The sequence below is a fragment of the Callospermophilus lateralis genome, chromosome 4 (assembly GCF_048772815.1).
Source record: "Callospermophilus lateralis isolate mCalLat2 chromosome 4, mCalLat2.hap1, whole genome shotgun sequence".
In the NCBI taxonomy this organism is placed as follows: Eukaryota; Metazoa; Chordata; class Mammalia; order Rodentia; family Sciuridae; genus Callospermophilus; species Callospermophilus lateralis.
In genome coordinates this window covers 62,340,106-62,361,131 of record NC_135308.1, presented here as the reverse complement: position 1 = coordinate 62,361,131, position 21,026 = coordinate 62,340,106, and positions in this window count along the sequence as shown.

Genomic DNA, 21,026 nt, shown 5'->3' with positions numbered 1-21,026 from the left:
TCCATTTGTCTGTCAATAATTTTCTTTCTCTCTCTCTCTCTCTCTCTCTCTCTCTCTCTCTCTCTCTCTTTGTATGTGTGCATGTGCTTAAAAGAAACACAGTCTCTGGGTAGGATATATTCACCTTATTTTAAGAAATTGTCTAAGTTTCTTTTCTGCTGAGCTCAGTGCTCAAGTTACACTATCACGACTGTTGGAGCATGATGTATAGAGTATGAATCTACAAAGCATGCAGTATAGAGTATGAATTTTAAAAGATTCTATTTGATATTCAAATCCAAAATCATTTGGTAACACTGTGATATAATAATTTTCTCTGGCAAATTTCTTCTAATTTTTAAAGCACACAGTTTTTAACAATGCATAACTTTTTAGTTCAGACTGAAGTTGGATCCTGTTTTTAGCAGTTTAGCTCAGGAGTCTAGCTTTTGCAGGCTGGAAGTTGCACACTACTTTAGTGTACACTAAGGAATGGAACTCATAGGATTTGACACCTTAATGAAGCCAATAAGAATATACTGCACAACTGAATGTTGCATTTGGAAACCGTGCAGAATTCTAATTTCAATGTAACAACATAGACACCATAAATGGGTTTCAACATAGAACTTTCAAACATATAATCTTACATAAAACCTTCCAGGTCAATCACTTCATTTGTAACTTGGGGTAGGATAGCAAATGTCTGGTGAGAAGAGATATACCCCTGCCACCTTCTTTCTCTCTACATGACTAGTATATTTATAAATATTTCTTACCTTGCCGTTGTTAGAGGCGGTGTGGGTAAGGTCTGTCAAGCAGTGTAACTTTTATTTGTCACCTTCTTCCTGAAAGTTCACATGAAATAATTCATAGGGTCAGTCTATTTTGTCTTTTAAAGTCCTGGGATGATAAAAAATGTAGATATTGTCTTAGCCATAGGCACTCTTTCTCAATGTCAGTTTTCTTATTTGTGAAATGGGTGGGGGATAGATTAAATAATTTGTCAGTCTCTTGTATAAAATATCTTTTAATATCTTCATCCTGAAGGGTGAAAAGAAGGTATGGAAAGTCTACCTAGCAAATATGTGCAGGATACTATGAATCGTGTCTGTGTATATTTCTTCCAGTTACAAAATTATACCTGGCTTCCCCTGTGAATTTATTTGGCCAGTATTGTGTGTTCTTGGTGGTTTTCTAAGGATTTAATGCTGTGAGTTTTCTTCCTCATTGTGACTTAAATATTTATTTTCTCTAGATATTTCTAGCAAAAAAAAAAACTATTATTATTATTATTTTTTTACTGCCTGATAGTGTAAAAGTGTTTGGAATTACTGAGAATGGAATTTCTCTATTCTGATACAATATGTTTTCATCTTTTGGCAAGGATCCTGTATGCTTGATACTCCTCAATTTATTTCAACCAAGGCTAGAATGCTTTTACTTTGGCTGTTTTCTACTGGCAATTCACAATTTTAATAAATGCACACATTGGAAATGAAATTCTTTACATGATATGTGAAAATGATTGATGAATGTGACTATTGGTATTTAGATAGGATTCTTTTATATATTCTCCTGGTATATATTTGAATATATATGCATACTATCATTGAATTTTTACATGTTGTGCTACCGATTTGTTCTACTTATTATTTTCTGTTCTTTAAAAATAAGAAGAGTGTCTTTTTTTTTTCATCTTCCAACTTCACAAATCCCTGATGAGGTCAGTGCTTTCTAAAGTAGAAGGCAATTTTATCCACTCCAAATGAACAATTAGCATAAATTCATCTTTTTTGCATAGGATGAATTCTCCATTTAGAACACCATAGTTTATTTTAACATCTTCTGTACACTTCAATAGCTTGAAGAATTCTGCATGCTATTATCCCAAAATTACTCTTGGCTTTCAAATTGCTGATCTTAATAAGATGGGCTTTCTTCATCTTCTGTATTACCATATCATACCTAATGAAATCAGGTCGAACCAATCAAATTCCTGGATGACTGACCTTTATTAACTGGCAATTCAGAAACATGACTTCAGAAGGCTCTAACTTATAATGGGAAAAAAATTACAAAAGTAAGGCAGCTTCTTATTGGCCAAGAAAGAAAAGGTTCTCTGGAGGCTAGGTGAAATTAAGGTTTAAAAAAAGATAGAACGATAAAGAAACAATGCATATCCTTCCAGACAATGCCATTAATTCAGCTACTTTAATTACATAGCTCCTATCTACTGTGTCTACTTTATCCTTCACAAAGCCAATGTATATTTGAAATGTTTTATGTAGTATTTATTTTATTGACTTTATCAAGTCTTAGCAAGAAAATAATTTTCCTCTAAAGATGTTGCTTTCAAGAAACATTATGCTATGAAATAATTTTTCATCCAGAATTTCTGAAATTTATTATATACATGTCCCTATGTAGGTATATGGAGAATAAATCCCAAAGTCTTAGCAATCACTTTCTCTCTCTTTTCTCTTGTTTTGTTTTTTGTGTTTCACTTTTTTTTTTAATTAATCTCCTTTTCCTTTTTGAGGGATGCAGTTATGTACTTTACATATAAAAACAGGTCTGTATTCTTAAGAATACCACAGTCCAGGGTGAGAAATGCATTCTCCTATTATACTTTATATGGTAAGACAGAAGTAATCACTATTTGCAATGGGGGATAATTCCAAGTCTCAAAGTATTTTCATCTTCTTATTTGTTCTGAGTCACTGTGATCCTGCTACATTTCTTGCTCTGCCACAGTCTCATTCAGACGTGAGTTGTTTTCAGGACAAAATTTTCCTAGTACTAGTTAGCTTTCTGAGCTGCTGGGATTACAGATATGCATTACCATGCCCACCTTGTCTTAGAGATTTTATTTAAAAATTCTATAAAAGTCAGAGAATAATAATAATAATAATAACAACAACAACATAATATATCTCAGCTAGGGTTCCAGCAAGACAGATGGTTCACTCAGTCTGGGTAATTGGAGGAGAGTTAATGAAAGATCACTTAAATGGTTGATGCAGGGATTTCTGCTTTCTGGAAGATGGATTGGGCATACTTTCCCCTTTTTTGTAAGGATAACTAATTGTCTGGGGCATGATATTTAAGGTGAACATAGGAATAGGGGAAGAAGGCACACAAGCTTTAGACTTTGGTTCTCAAGAAACAGCACAGGAATGGATCCTTTTAGTTTTCTTTTTCTGCTTCTCATATATTCAGAATTAGAGAGGAGGAAGCCAGCAAGCCAAAAGCCAATGGGCATAGACAGAAATAACTCCAATAAAACCCTGGTCTTCTAGTTAACAGACCAGAAAAAGAGTTAAAACAACATCTAGGGGATATCTGCTCTATTTCAGCCAAACACTGCAAGAAAAGTTGTGTCCTTACCTCACTCATAAAAGAACAAATGACCCAATGTAGAATGTAGATTTCTACCCTATGAGATTCTGCCAAGGCACTCTAACTCTATTTCCCAGATAGTGTCTGAAAAGCTAGGGAAACAAGAAAGATTTTCATCTCCAATGGGCCTTATGAAGCTGACCCTCGCTCAACAGGGGATGTGTGGGCTTCCTCTACACGACGTGGAGGTAGAAGTCCCAGCTGTCTACCAGGGCTCTCTTATCCCACCACCAGCAGTTGGGTTAGGACATCTATGTCAATTTGTCAAGGGTAAAAATATAAATTCCCTGGAAATCTCCCTAGTGCCCAGTGCAAACAAGACAATATTTCCAACCCCAACCTCACCAGTGATGTTAGGGGAAGTCATAAAAGAAACAGTCAATAGATCACTTTTAACTCTTCCAGCCAAGATTAGATACCAGTGGGAAATCAGAAGCCAAACTTCCATCCATCAGGAATGAAGAATGTCCAACATATATATCTACAGGGTGCAGCAGGGAAACTGAATTATTAACTTATCTGATTATAATGTAGAGCAATCACTCTTCTTCCACCAGAATGGCATCAAAAGAGGCCAGTTAAAACTAAACATTTAATTCAGATGTAGAATATTGTATTAGACCCCAAATGTTCATGTTTCAATTTTAAAAATTGCCTACATAGCAAAAATCAGGAAGATTTCTCATTGAAAAAGAAAATCAAGAGATGCCCAAATGAACATAATAGAAAAAATATATTTGATAAATATGTATGATAAAGCAACATTATTAAAATGCTTCAAAAATTAATTATGAAAGTGCTTTAACTAGTGAAGAAATCGAAAATTGCAGTGAAAAAATAGAAAACTATCAAAGAAATCAAAATCATAAAGTACAATCAAATAAGGTTTTAGAACTGAAAAATATCCAAAATTAAAAAAAAAATAGTGGCTGGGCTCAACATACGACTGGAGGGGAAAAAGAAGAAATAAGTGAACTAGAAGTTCAACAACAGAAACAACAACGAAATATAAACACAAGAAAAAAAGGTTGAACAAGTATAATTAAAGCATTGAAGTTATGTGGGACTATAAGAAAAGACTTAACCTTAGTGTCATGAAAATATTTTTAGAGAATTCAGAACAAAATATGAACCTTAACATGTAATGTCTGATAACTTCTTAAATTTGACAGAAGACATATACCTCCAGATTCAGAAAACTGATCATACTCTAAGTAGGAAAGACCCAAACTCACATTCAGATTTGTTAGAGTAAATTTTTGAAAATGAAAAGATAAAAGAAAAAATCTTGAAGGTAGAGATAAAGAGAAATAATATCTCTTCAACAAAGCAAACACAAATTAAATTTTAGAGGATTTATCAGCAGAATCCATCAAGGCCTAACAGGAGGAAAGTGACACAATATTTTTTTGTATACATGCTGAAAGAAGAGGACTATAGTCGAGATTCTATACCCAGTGAAAATATCCTTCAGAAGTGAAAATGGAAAGCAAGGTATTTTCAGAGGAAAGAAAACCCAGAGAATTTATGGCCAGCAGACGTATTTGATAAGGATAGCTAAGGGAGAGTCTCTAAACAGAAGAAAATGCTCAAAGAAAGAACTGCAAACATTAGGAAAGATAGCAGATTATAACACATGGATTGCTTTTTAATTTTTTCTTAAACTTTCTAACTTATGTATGATGATTCAACCAAACATTGTTTGTAACATTGTTCATGTGATACTACATGTATGTAGAAGAAATTCTAAGGCAATTCTTAATAGAATTAGTAGAATAATAAAGGCATGAAAATGGAAGTAAATTTTTAATCTTCACTGAGGCTGATAAAATGAGGATACCAGTGGATTATGATATGTTATATACCAATAATGTAGTATCTAAAGCTGCCTCTATAAAAGCTATACAAAATTAACACTCAAAACCACCATATATAAAAATTATATTCTAAGACCATTTAAAAATAACCCACAGGATAGGGGGAAAATGAAAATAGATCAATTAAAATATCCAAACATAAAAGAGCAGACTTAAATGCTAAAATGTAATAACTACATTAAATGTGAATAGTGTAAATCCACCAATTAAAAGATAATGGCAGAGTAGGTATTAGAAAAATAGAAGCATATGCTTTTTATGAAATTTCAGTTATAATCATATAGACAGCTTGAATATTACAGGATAAAAATGATATGTTAATTAATATCCAACAAAATACACTTTAGAACAAAAAAAGTTAGGAGAGACACAGAGGGATATTATATATCAATAAAAGTCTAATGCTACCAAGAAAACATAATCAAATGTATGCACTAAATGAAATGGCTATAAAATCCATGACTTCAAAACTAAGAATGATGAATATAGACATATTCCTCAACTATATTTGCAAATTCAATATCATCTCAAAATTGATAGAACAACTAGATAAAACAGCCATGATAAGGATCTTGGCAATATAATTATCCAACATAATTCAATTGGCCTTTATGGAACTCATCATCTTACAATAGCAGAAAGTGCATCTTTGTAGTAACCAGACTATATACCAACTTAGATAGTTGCCTAAGCTACAAAATGAACCTCAACAACATGCAAAATTATCAAACTCATTCAGTGTGTTCTCTGACAATGATAGAATCAATTCACAGTAACAAGAAAAAGAAAATTATAAACAACTTGGAAAGTAAATGATGTGTTTTTAAATAATATGTGGATCAAAAGGGAAACTTTAAAATTAAATAAATTGAATAAAAAATGGAAATTAGCATTTCAAAATTTGTTGGACACACATAAAGCAGTACTGAGAAGGAAATTTTAACACAAAATGAATATGCTAGAAAAGTAAGCTTTTAATCTAGTGTTTTACCCCCAACAACCTACAGAAATGGGTCTAGTTTGTAGCTCATTAGAAGAGAACTTGCATGGTAAGCATAACACCCTGGATTTGATCACCCACACTGCATTGAAAACAAGTAAACTAAAATAAATAAATAAATAAATAAATAAAATGAAAATAAAAAGAAGGAAGAAAAGAAGACAGAGAAAACCATGAAATCAAAATCAAAATGATAGATAAGATCAATGAAATAGTCTAGTCTATTAAAGAAATGGTCAATAGTATTCAGAAATCTCTACCAATACTAATAAAGACAATAGATATAGATCATCATTATTAGGAAAGAGGATATCATTACAGACCCTACAGAAATCAAACTAGCTATAAGGAAACTACCACAAACAGCACAACAAACATAAATTTTAGAGCTTGAATGAACTGAATCAATTTCTTAAAAAATAAACAAACAATTCCTTAAAAAATAAACAAGCAATCACAACACACATAATTTGTAACCAAAAATTTGAGTAGTCCTCTAAGAAGAACTAATTGAGAATTATAAACCTTGATAAAGAAAATTTACAAAAAATTACAGCTAATGAAACACCTGATGTTGAAATGCTGAATGCATTCTCACTAAGTATAGAAACAAGACAAGAATAATTGTTCTTATTGCTTTTATTCAACTCAGAGCTGAAAATTATAACAAGAGTGTTATGGTAATAAATACAAGGTATACAGAGAGGAAATTAATAAGAAAATGGTCCCTATTGCAGATGGTATAGTCACCTAAATAGTCTAAAGAAATCCACAACTAATAAACACACTCAGCCAAAAATTGATTAAACCATAAAATTTCAGAACTAATATATTGCTCAGCAACGTTATAGCTTACAAAAAATATTTAAAAAACATTTTATGATTGTATGAATCAATTCTTTAAAAAATATCATCATTGATATTAAAAATAACATCATTGATATTAAAAATATAGTGCCATTTATAAATCTATCTAAAAGTGAAGTATGTGTAAACTTAACATGTTCACAATTTATAATCGACAAGCTGCAAAAATCTGGTGAAAGAAGAACAAAGAAACAGACAGACCTTTAAATGAATGGAAGAGCATATAGTGTTTATTCATCTAAAGAGTAAAAATAATGAAGATATCAATTGTCCTCAAATTCATGTGCAGGTATACACAACTTCTAAATGCCAGCAAGATACTTTTGTTATTATTGATGTAGGCAAGATTATTCTAAATATATGTGGAAAGTGTAAAAGACAAGAATGATTTTAAAACCCTTGAAAATGAAGAACAAAGGGGACAGAATTAATCTACTGATTTGAACATATTGTATATCAACAGACTCTGTGAATTTGGTAGAAGGATAGATTCATGGATCTGTCAAACTAGAAATGGATTACAGAACTATGACCAACTAATTACAAAATCACCAATGAAAAGATAACATTTTTAACAAGTTTTGCTAGAGATAGAATTTTTTTAGATTATATTAGTTTTCTATAATCATGACAAAATTCCTGAGGCTAGGTATTTTATGAATAAAATAGGTTCATTGATCTCATAATTTTGGGAGTTGAAAATCCAAGGTTCCATGGCCCCATCTGTCTGGCATCTGGTCAGGGCCCCTTGGCTGTATCACAACATGGTAGATAACATCAAGGTGGGAATGCATGAAACAGGGCAAGGTTTGAAGCTAGACACTGATTCTGGCCTTTCTCTTATACACAACAATCCACTTTTACAAGAACTAATTCTAAGGACATTGCCACCAGTAAAACTAATCATCTTCTATTGGGTCCCACTTCTTAAAGGTTGGACCATTTGTTACATTGCCATGCTGTAGGTCAAACTTCCAATAGAAACCTTGGGGGACAAACCACAGTCAAGGATAGATAGCACTAAGTCTTTTACATAATAGAAGTATTAAAATAAATCATAGACATAAATGTAAAATATAATACCATAAAACTTTTAGGGAAAACTATGGAAATAATTCACAAGCCCATCAAGGGGTGAATATTTAAATAGACTGTGGGTCATGTCATGGAATTCTACTTGGTAATTAGGGGCAAAATACAGATAGATACATAAGAACCTGCATAAATCTCCAGAGAATTGTGATGTATTAAACATAGAATAGGATCAGTAAAACCATTCTATGAAAGGTGAAATGAACAGGCTGCTAACCATGAATGGAGCTTGCTGGGCTGGAAGTTACTCTGGGCCAGTGAGTGAGTGCTGAGTGAATGTGAGGACCTGGGTCATTAATGTGCATGACTGTGGACTTTTTAAACATTGTACATTTAGTCTAAAATAACTTTACCAAAAAGAACTTTTTCAATAATAAATTGAGCTCGCTTACTCTAATCTTGAGCTAGTCAGCTTTGCATTGCTATGACCAAAATACCTGACAAGAGCAACTCAGTGGAGTGAAAGTTTGATTGGGTCCCAGTTTCAGGGTCTCAGTCCATATGGATGGACCACTCCATTGCTAAGCATACAAGGTGAGGAGGTACAACATGGCAGAAATGCATGGGGGTGGGTGGCAGAGAAAGGCTGCTCACCTCTTGGAGCCAGGAAGTAGGGTGGCAGGAACAAGGGGCTGCAGAGCACAAAATCCTTTCAGGGACTCATCCCTAGTGATCTACCTCTTCCAGCTGTACCCCACTTGCCTGTGGTTACCATGCAGTAGAGTAGTCCTTATTAACCAATCAAATGCATTAATCCACTGATTAGGTTACAGCTTCTATGATCTGATCTTTTTGCCTCTGAATATTAACCTGGGAGCTTCTGACGGACGCCATACTTATGAACCATAATAGACCATTTCTACTTTATTCAATTTTAAAAATCTTTTTGACTTTTCCTTAATTCCATTTAACTGAAAACACAAGAGCATGAGTAGGTGATAGGGAATTTTCGCCTCTATGGTAATTTTAGTGAACTACCTTCATAAATGCAGTCCACATTCACCAAAAGGTCATTCGACAGCCAGCACATGAATGTTTATTTTACTTGATTTTTGTGGACTGTTTAGGACATGTTAATTTTATGTTGAACGGGAGGAGAGGCCATTGGAGATTTTTGAGCAGGTAAGGAATCTGATGGGATTCACATTTGAGGTCATATTCATCCTGTGTGCTAGATGGTACACATATTGGAGGGTGGCAAGAGTGGAACCAGGGACACTAAGGAAGCTATTTACTATTCTAGGCAAGAGGCTCTGATAGGTTCAACCAGGAAGTGGATGTGCAGGAGGTTGTAAGATGCTATCTCTGTATCTTTTTTGAGGTTCGAATCCAGGCTATTTTCTGAGTGATCAGATGTTGGTATGGGGAAAAGAGAGTCATACTTAATAAGATTTTTGGCCACAGCAGTAAAAAGAAAGGCAGGTCCAATATGTAGCCACTTCCCTATAAGGCACATTTTTGTTTTGATGCCACTTTGGGTGACATTCTTCCCTGAATATTAAAATCATGCCATGATTATGAAAGAAAGGAATTGTGGCCTGAATTCCTATATTATACATAAGGCAACAATTCATAGGAATTAAGTTTAGCAATATGGGGCTTTATTTTTTTCATTCAGTTTTGAGTTTGGGTTTATGCCTAAAGTCAGACAGTTCGCAGACCCTCTTTTAGATTCAGTAGTGCAAGAGTTCATGGTGTAGTATTTTAAGACCTTAAAAAAATGAAAAGAGAAGTTTCAAAATCTATTACCTTTTTGTACTGCCTAATAATTATGACTATGACTCATTCAAATCAACCTTTCAAGTATCTTGTCATAAAATAAAGGTCAAGTTACCAAGTACCTTAACAAGAAGTTAGTAAAGAGAATAAATGCATAATCCTGAAGCTTTCATTCAACTTAAGTTTAAAAACCTCCAAACTTACTATTAAGGTTCATTTTTGATAATATGTCCTAAAACTGTTCTCTCCGATTATTTTTAACTGTATCGTTTATATTAAATTCTGAAAATCCTTTTAGGATATGTATAAAATAGTTATAGATCCTCAGTAATTCCATTTCTGGTTTTCATTCAGAAATCACAGAGGTGGTATGGGGTGATTTACATATGACCATATAATTATCTTGGCAGAGAGGTTCAAAAAAGACAGATACCAAAGCAGGGTACAGTGACAAAGAAGTTGAAAGGAATGACACAATGTGTAGCTCTGATAATCACTCTACCACCAATGAGTGTCATGAATAAATTACCCTCATAAGTGAGAAATTATAGACAGCCCCACAGCTGACCAAACCTGTCAGTAGTTGCCATCTGCAAATAAAATAGAAATACTGTATTTAATTATCTTTGGTTTTAGGAGTTATGATAAAAATAAAATTAAAAAAGAGAGTCAAGTATAAAAATATCCATCCAGCATGTATAATGCCGCAACTACCAGGGCAAATGCTATTAGCCTAAGGGAAACACCTTGAACATTCATTGATTCTGTTCTAAAGTCTTCCCAGAAGGCTTGATTATCAAATTAAGTTTATATGAGATGGTTGGACAAAAGAAAGGAAGACTGGGAGATATAGAATAACTTTATAAGATAGAACAGTGCCTTAATGGCCTATGCAGACTAAACATCTTTTCATTTGTTAAATGGGAACATTATGTGAAGTAATTACAAGCTTCTTGGAAGGCATCAATGAGATAACAAAGATTAGACATTTAGAATATCCTAATTCTAATGCCTTTTGTGCCCGATTCATAAGCATGCAGAGAGTTTCATGACTAGCAATGTGTGCAACTCAGCACAATTCATAGCTGACAGCCCTCGACTCTTCCTGGTTCATGCCTCTCCTCCAGGAAACAGGTGGAGACTACTCTAGCAAATGGTAATCATTTCTTCCTTAAGTCTAACCTTTCATACCACAGCCCTATACCCTCCATCTCAGAAAGGGCCTCTGGGCCTGCAGGGCATGGCTTCCCTCTGTACTGTCTGTCCCCCATGATGATCATAAGTGGTCACTGTTACTCTTCTTTCTAAAGCCAGACCATTCTTTCCTCCAGGGCACCAGTAGGTTCTTCTGCTTACTGAGGATCCTAAAGTAGTGTGTTTGTTACCTGTGAATCTATTCTTTATAAAATACACTTGTCTGTAGAATGGACCTCAAAACATGGCTTGAGATTTAGACCCTGGTACTTGGAGGTCTCCTATTTTGTACTTTAGCTTCTGTTATATAAAGTTCTTCGAACATGCAGCCAATGTCCAGGGAAATGGTTTATTTTGGTGTAACACTTGATGGGCTATTGTGAAGTCATAAAGATAATAGATACAAATTCACAGAAAATACAATATTATAAGATTTGCCATGGCATGATAAAATATTTTTAATACGACTGTGGATAAGATCACAAAAGTTTAGACAAATAATATGTATTTAAGTATGAAGAATTATCGATATCAATTTTCCACATTTTAACCAATATTTCAGTAATTGATAGATATCAATTATAAACAATTTATATAAAATATATATGTATATATATATATATATATATATATAAAATATACAAGTTCCAGAACTTATATACATATATATATATGTGTGTGTGTGTGTGTGTGTGTGTGTGTGTGTGTGTGTGTTTAAATAGGACAAGGAAGTAGAATCATCCTTATATTGAACCAAAATAATTACTCTGTACTTTTAACAATGTTCCTTGTCCTCCATTCCCTCCAGAGAGAATCTATTCACTCTCTCAGATCAGCTTTCTACTGATGTTACTTTTCATACTCTTATAGGATTTTTAATGTAAATTAAAAAAATGTTTCTTTGGTTATTATTTCTAGGACAATGCTTTTAAACTTAAGCCCTTTTATTTGGACTGGTATCCTTTTAAAAACTAGTACTTAAAAGTGAACACAGTATATCTGGGCAGTTCTGCCATATACATAGTTATCATTATTCCAGTTCTGATTTGCACACAATTTCTCTTACTATAGCTAAAGATTAATTTGTATTTGGAGTGACCACATCACATGAATGATTAGCACTGCATTTGCTGTCCTCTAAAAAGTCTTTCCACATTCATCATCTTTCCACATTCATCATCTTTCCACATTCATCACTTCTCTGTTTAATTCTCTCATATTTAATTTTATCAAAATGATCATGTTGTGTATTTTTTAAGAACCATTCATGTTTTTAAAATCCTGTTTTTGATTGGAGCTAATGATTTGTCTTACATCCTCTACAAATAAAACTCAAATGTAGAATGAAATGCTTTTAAGCCACTAATAGAGATATTATCAAACTTCGGAGAACATGCACATCGCCTAAATGACTTTCTATAAATACAGATTTGTAGTCCCCACTCTAGGAGATTCTTACTTATCTGATGGAGCGGGAGCTGAAACTTATTTTTGAAGACATTTCCAAGGAGGTCCTGAAACAGGTTACCAAGGAATCAACTATGAAAAACTCTTACAGAACTTCCACATTCAGAGCTGTTCTTTTGGGTGTATTATTGTCTCCTGCCGAAATTGGACTACTTATTTTTATAGTTCTCCAGCTTTCACCAATGACCATGCCTGCCACATAGATACAGCAGAACATGGGGTGAAACTGACTGACTCTTTTTTGACATGAAACCTGAACAAAGAATGTCTGAGAGAAGGATTGCATCCAACACCAAGGCTTTTGCTAATTGTCCATATGGTGCTCTCCTTAATTCATCCATTTGCATTGGTTCGTTTATTGAATGCTTCTTATGTGTCAGACACTATGCTGGACATGACCTCTTCTCACTAATGAGCAAATGAAAAAAAATAAAACAACCAAGCACATAAAGCCACAGCTCTTCACCAAGCCATTCTTTGACTTTATTACATAAAGGATCCATGAAGAGAACAATAATCCCTTTCTTTTATTTTCTGAATGTTACTACAAATTCTGAGCTCACTGAGCTCACTCTTGACTTTCCCAGACTAGTTGTGTACATGATTTCCTTTGCCGGCTCTTTCTTTTTCTGTGCCTTCCTGAACACAGTTGTTCATCCTTAGGGTCCATCCCACCATCCTTTAAGTTCTTTCATCTGATCAATCGTCTAGTCTGCCAAATCCACCATAAACATTGTCACTTTACAGATGAAGACGTTTGTTGGAAGACAAGGGAGATTCTTGAACAAAGCAGCAGAGAGAGTAAGTGGCAGGAAGAGGTGAGAGCATTAGTCTGTCTTCCTTCTCAGTCTATTTCCATTTCTCCATGTTGCTTTCTCAACTATGTCACGCCCCACATATTTTCACTTGACAGATGCTAACGTGAAACACAATGCATACAGATATGCCCCTGATGATGTAAGGCAGTTTCTTGCTATCACTGTTGTGATCTCAGTTCAATGTCAAAGGCATTGCTTTCTGAGGTTCATAAAATTAAAGGCAAATGATAAGATTATCCAGAGAACTTGAAGTGCATTAGATAGAAGGAAGCATGTCACACCCTAACAGAATGTATTCCTGCCTTCTTTTCAGATATAACCCTTCGTGCCTAGTACACTTCAACTCTTCTAGCTTCCCCTGTATAATGACAACAAGAACCATGATCTTTCACAGCTCAGTACTTTTGTGTGTATTATTGTCTCCTACTGAAACACTTTGAACCCAGTTGATCAGGTGACTCCTTCTTGCTATTTGAGTCCCCATGAAGTAGTCATCTTCCAACTTTAATATTTCCTCAATACTTTATTTAAATTACTTTTCTCTCCAATCATCTGCTCTGGATTCACTTATTTATCTTCTTTGTAGCACTTGTGAACATCTGAAATAATTTTCTTTCTTTCTTACTATATTCTCTTCACTGGGATATTGAACGAGCAGTGGTAATTTTCAAATTATTTGCAAGTATAATGTTAGAATAAGAACAGAATCTGCTATATAGCAAACACTCAATAAATATGCAGATGAGCGAGACAATGAACATTACAGTGTTATATGGAAATAACTAAAGGTGTTCTGAGACAGAAGTAGGTAAAAGAGACCCCTGTATCCATTCTGGAAAGTTAGGTCGTATGCCTCATTGAGGGATCTTTTAGAAACACTTCCAGTAGTCAAATGTGAATCTTCATTTGAGAATTTTACTGCATATGGCCTAATAGTAACTCTTTCCAAATTTAGAAAAATCAGTGAATTACCATTAGGCAAAACCTACATAGAGGTCTTGGGCTTTTGTTGAATTGATTGGTTTTCCAGGTATGGCTCCTCACAGATTAAAATGCATAAGTGAGTAGAAACATCTCTACAATCCTGCTTTACAATCAGAATTTAATTACCCATTTTATGTGCAACTTTGAGTTATTTATTAATGTGTCTGAACTCAGTTTCATTGTGTTATAGTAGTGAAAATATTTCATAGGACTATTGAGAGGATGAAATGGGATAAACATTACATATGCTGAAAATATTTCTGTTAGTCAGCTTGGCATTGCTACAGTGACATACCTTGAGGTGACTAACACAAAGAAAAAAGCTGCATTTAGCTTACAGCTTTTGAGATTCAAGGGCAGGGTGACTGCACTGTCTCATTTATGGTGAGACCATCAGATAGGAATGAAGGGAGAACATTTATTAGAGCAAAAGGTCACATTGTGAGCAAGAGCAGATAAATAGAGACCATGGTTCCACTATTCCTTTTGAGGGCAAGTCTACAGTTGCCTTGGGACCCCCTAATAGGTTCCACTCCCAAAAGATGGTAAAACCTCCCAGTAGTGCTACCCTGGGGATCAAGCCTTTAACACACGAGTCTTTGGGGAATATTCAACATCAAAACTACAATTACATCTGGTTTTATTTTTTGGAGAAAAGAATGTGGATAGTTTGGGTGTCAGTGAGAAACATATACATATAATATACCCTTTAAACAATATATATACACATACATGTAAATACAAATATATATATATATATATATATATATATATATATATATATATATACAAATAAAATGTAATTTGGCAAACCATACACGTTTTAAACATATTCCAATCTGAACTAGCATTTATTGACCACGATTTTATTAGTCTTTTTCATTTTTCAGGGATTATTCAGGGACAAGGTGCTTCTATTAGTCAACGAGAGATGGTTAATGTTATAGTATTATTTAGTGTTCAGAATAAAAGTTTTTAAGTGAATTCAATCTATGTAAAAATCTATGGCAGGATGCTGAACCATGCTGTAAGTAGAGATCAACATTCCTCTGCAGAGATATCAGACAAATTTAAAGATCTAGATGTTTTAACTTTAATTTAGTGTCTTAAAGATAAAAATCATTCCTTTATTGATTGGAAGAGACACAAGATGAAGATTTTATTACTTAATGGTCCTTGGTCCCAAGCGGGGGCCAAATAGAGAAGCCAGAGACTATGTAGAGAATAAGAGAGGGATTTGTGGACCAACACCTATGTTGGGGTGCAGGATGTTATTCAAATAGGTTCCTTTCAGGGTGTTTTAATTGGTGAATTTAAAGTAAGCTGGAAGGAATTCCAGAAAGTTACCCTGTCATAGAAAAGTGGTTATTGTGACACATCCATAATATAGGGATCAGTAGAGCAATTGAGTAATTTATCTAGCTGCTCCCTGGGGATGTACTCATAGGGAAGCAGTTGTCTGTGGCAGATATCTGGATTGATTGTTGTGTAAAATCAGACTTTTGCTGTGACCAAAATACCTGACAAGAACAATAGAGAAGAAAACATCTATTGAGGGTTCAAGGTTTCAAAGGTCTCAGTCCATGGCAGTCCATGGTTGGCCAACTCCATTGCTCTGGGTCTGAGGTGAGGCTGAATTCTAAGATGGAAGATTCTGGTGAAGGACAACTTCTCAGCTCATGGTGTCCCAGAGACACGCACACACGTGTGCACACACACACACACACACACACAAAAAAAAAAACACAATTCCCAAGGGCATTCTCCCAGTGACCCACTTACTCCAGCCTGTCTACAGTTACTGAATCTACTCAAATTATTAACCATAAAATGTATTAATCCACTAGTTAGTTCATAGCTCCCATAATTAATCGTTTCAACTGTGACTATTATTTCCCTATTGTCTGTCTCATGATCTCTTTGGTTCCAAATCATAACAATCATGGGAGACTTACAGAACTGGAAATTGTGGCAGGGGGGACTGAGCTCTGCTTCTGGCAGGAGTAATTTAGACTTATATTTAAAAGGGATTTAAAAAAGCACTCTGTAATAATAAGAAACCCACAATGGATTTCAAGTGAAAGGTTCCAAAGACAGAGAGGATTTGTTTGCTTTAGGGAAAGACCACTGATGTAAGTAGACACTAGAGTGTCTACTTACATATATCTAAGTTAAAAAAAAATTTAAAAAGGTTGGAATTTAAAAATTCTTATTTCTACAAGAAAGTTGTGAATAAAACAATGCTCTGAGGTCTGAGGCCTGAGATATCAGAGTCATGCCATGTGAAAACCGTTTGTCAGATAAAATTGTTTGAAATAGATGTTTAATAGTAACGGACATCCTTCTTCAAAAGTAATAAAAGTAAAGGTCAAAAACAACAACAACAACAAAATCCTATTTCATGTGAAATACTAGGAATAAGGCTGTGAGAGGCAGGTCGGGTGGAAAAGATCATATTGAGACTTCATTGATTAAAGTCTGAGTAAGATTCACTAATATAAGAATAGGATGAACTTTCTCATTAGAAAAAAATAAAAAGAGAGAGAGGGAAAAAAGAGAGAGAGAGAGAGATCTGACTGGAAGGTTTTCACTATTCTCACCTAATTCAAAAGGAGATAAGGACATAGAAGAATGATGTTAATCTGGTTGGTCTTCAGGCTCATTCAGAATCACAATGTAAAGATGCAAATAACTTTGAGCCAGGGGTCTCATCATATGAAAAGATCAGTTATGCTTTGGCCATTTTTATACAACCCAACATTTGTTTAATATCATATATAAATGCATTATTATAAATCTAGTACAAATCACAAGTTGAATCCTTTTTGCTATTTAAATGACATACAAGTAGAAAGTCAATTTTATTTAAATACTTTTGAATGTTTTAATATAAATGATTATTCCACTGATTTAAAAATCAATTTCCTATGTAGCATTTCCAGGCTCATAATTCTTTTATAGGTGATCAACATTTCTGACAAGAAAATGTAAGTGGAAAGGGGGCTGTTAAATGGCTGTAGAAGGGCTTATTTATAAGAGATGGTACTGAGATTTTTCAAATGGTGGTCATTTGGGGAAGTTGACAGGAATGAATATGTTCTGTGAGAAACTGATGGGGTCTTACAGATTTTTTCATGCCTGATATTCTTTTTCTTTTCTTTTTCTTTCATGAAATTGTTTGCAAACAACTTAAATTCAGTTTTATTTTTTTGCCAAACTATTATCATATCTAATTACAGAGTACACAACAGTTTTATCATATATGCATATGGTTTGGAATGACTGCATCAAGCTAATTAACACATCCATCCCATTAAACACTTATTATTTATTTTTCCTGTTTAAACAAAACTATGTGTGCTTTCATTAACATGTTTCCACTCCCCTACCCCCAGTCTCTGGAAACTACAGATCTACTCTCTGCTTTATGAGTTTAATTGTTTTGGATTCCATATATAAGTGAGAACATGTGGTTTCTGTCTGTATCTGGCACTTAGCATAGAATCCTCCAGTTTCATCAGACTGCTGCAAATGACAGTTTTCTGATATTCTTGATTCAACTTTCAGTCATTTACATCATGCCCTCACTTTTTAATAGAAATTTAAAAACATAATCATCTCTATTCAACTTTGGCAAGTGCAAAAAAATTTAAAAGACATTACAAAATATAATTGAATCAGGAGATCTCATTCAATCTAGGAAGAGCATTGAACATAAACCCAGGATTATGCATTAAGTAATGGTGAAGAAGTGACTTTTAAGTAAGGACAAAGGGAAATTAAATTTGGTAACACAGCATGTAATGTTTGAAAACCTTACACTGGGAAACACAAAACTTGTAATAGGATAACCATAAGTGCCCTTGAGTAGATGTTGTATAGAAAACACGGCAGAAATTAATCTCAAAAAGGAATGGAGGAGTTAAAATTTGTTTGATGTTCAATGTGAAGTCAATGAAAAATCTTAGAGAGGAGAGTGAGGTAATCAGAACAGAGTTCAATGCATTCTATTTGTGATCGATTGATCAGTCATTTCCCCCTTTCTATTTCCATTTCCTCATCTGCACAATGAGAACATATGGACATTTTTAATAGTTGCAATTTTTTAATAGTCTATTATGCTACAGATTATTGTCTGACCACACTTAATAAATCAACCTATCATGATACTGGGCATTTTGCGAGTCAGAGAAGAGATGTGACATTTAAATTTATTCAGACCTGGCCATTAGTACAAGGTAGTGGAAGGAGGAGAGTGCAGGAGTGGTGGCTTCCCACTCTTTGCCTAGGTGGGAGCTGGAGAAGTCACTCAGGTGGCAAAGACCTAATTTTTCCCGTTTATTAATAGGAGTAATACCTCACTGGTAAATTTCTCCATAGATGAGGTAACCTTTGTTAGTCGATAATCCCTTTCTGTTCTCTGAGACAGTCGAAAATGTGATTCTGTCTCCAATGGAACATTCTCCCCTTTTAATGTAGCTTTCACAAATGTCTACCATTTATTTTTTGTCAAGCCAAAGACAGAAATGGGCCTTCTATCAATGAAAATGTTGTTGTATACATCTGTTGAAGTACTCTCAAGCTTTCACTGCAAGAAAGAGGAAATTTGGTGGCCTTCATATGTTAAGGAAGTAAAGCATAGGAAAATACCACATATTTTATTTGGATTTGTAAAATGGAAAACAGCAACTGGTAAGGGAGACATTAGTAACTGCTCTACTGAATTGGCTCTCTTGTTGGAACTGTGCCAAGGTGCTACTGTTTTTTTGACTAGTGATTTTTTTGTGGAGCCTGAGAGCATCTGTGCATTTCTGTGGTCTCATGCTGTTGTTCTCTGATCTGAGCTTCTGTGAAACCCAGAGGGCCACCTCTGTGTCCTGTTGACATGCTGGAAAAAGAGGCTAGGTTCAGGTTAAACACCAACTCTTTTTACTCCCATTCAAATGTCTGGTCTTTTACTAGTGCCATTTGTTTTCATTAAAAAAAAAATCAGAAGGCACAGGAGATATCTTCCATGATTGAAGTGATGTACTTATTTCTCACTAATGTTTTACACTGGTACTTTGTCTTTTGTTTATTGACTTATAGTTGCAATAGTTGCCTGATTTAGCTTAAAGATGCACCTTATTTTTCAAGGTACAGGGTAAAACACTAGACAGGGTGAAATCTAGATCAAGTATCTCAAATATAGATGCAAAGGAAACGTTAGTATCGTGACATTACATGATATGTTAGCTCTGTTTTGTGGGCAGGGGCAGGAGTGAGAGATAGTAATGGAACTGATGATACATCACATAAATATTTAAATAATTTATTTTCTTATCCAACATCCTCAAAGAGAAAGGAAAGAAAAACTACCTTCTTCCTGAATATATACTCTGTTTTCAAGGTGAGGTACCATGGAGCATTTACAAAATTAATAAATATCACTGAGACATGATACTTTCCACTCGCAGAAAGTCAGTCCTCATATCTATATATCCCCTTCTATTTTTATATCACCTGAGAAGGTTTAAAGATTATTTACAAGCATTGATCTCCCCACCATATATTACTTCTAGGAGAGAGTGGGTTATCATTGAACAATTGTGGGATAAGAATGAGAAGATATACATTTGAATGCTAGGTATGCTCTACACCCTTGAGAAAGTTTTTGCCCTCTCAGGTCATCACTGAAAACATCAGGAAACATGGAGATGATTTATCAAAGATAATTTCACTATTTGTACATAATTTCTTTTTTTAATTTGTAAAAATTTCATCAAGGATACAAGCACAGAAAAATATGAGAAAGTTAATTTAGATGAATATTCTTATGAATTGCATTTGCAGTTTTTTCTAAACTAGTTTTAACTTGGAATCATTAAAATTTAACTCTCATGATATTTTAGAGAAAACTGTAAAGGTAGTTTCAGTAGACAATGTAGTTATAGGGAGGTTTCCAAAATTCATCATGTTTTCTCATAGGACAAATTGAGATTTGGGAAGAAACAATTAAATCCACAAAAGAGAAAGAATAAAATATAAACCTATCCTGCAGTATTATATATCCTATATGTGGGTATAAAGTTATCCAATAAAAATAAAATGTCAAACAGAAAACCATAAAGAATCAAATCACTTGGTCATCAGTGTGCTTTCTTATGAGCTACTACAATATTCTCTAAATATGATGACCTTAAAAATAAATAAATAAATACATGCTTACATATATAAAGAGAAAGATGGATCTTGTTATTAAGGCCAAATATTAAAATTATTTTTCTGATGAGAACTGAAAGCTTTAGCTGGAAAGACACTAAGTATATCCTGTCTTACTAAATATCAATGTAAGCTTATTTTTTCTTTTAAATAAAGATATCCCCTCCTGTGAGGAAGCTTTTCTCATCTCCTTTTTCAAGGAGAGGTGATTGATCTCTGTTTTGTCATATTTACTTCCATTTCTTTCATTGGGCATTTTAATTTATTCATTACTATCCAGCTGCCTACCAACTTGGGTTAAATTTTAATGTCATTTTAATGTCTTTTTGCCACAACCTAGGTCAATTTCTGGCACATATTTGGTAATTCACTGATGTTTTTGAGCAGATTTAAATAAATTCTACTAATTTAGACTACTAAACAATA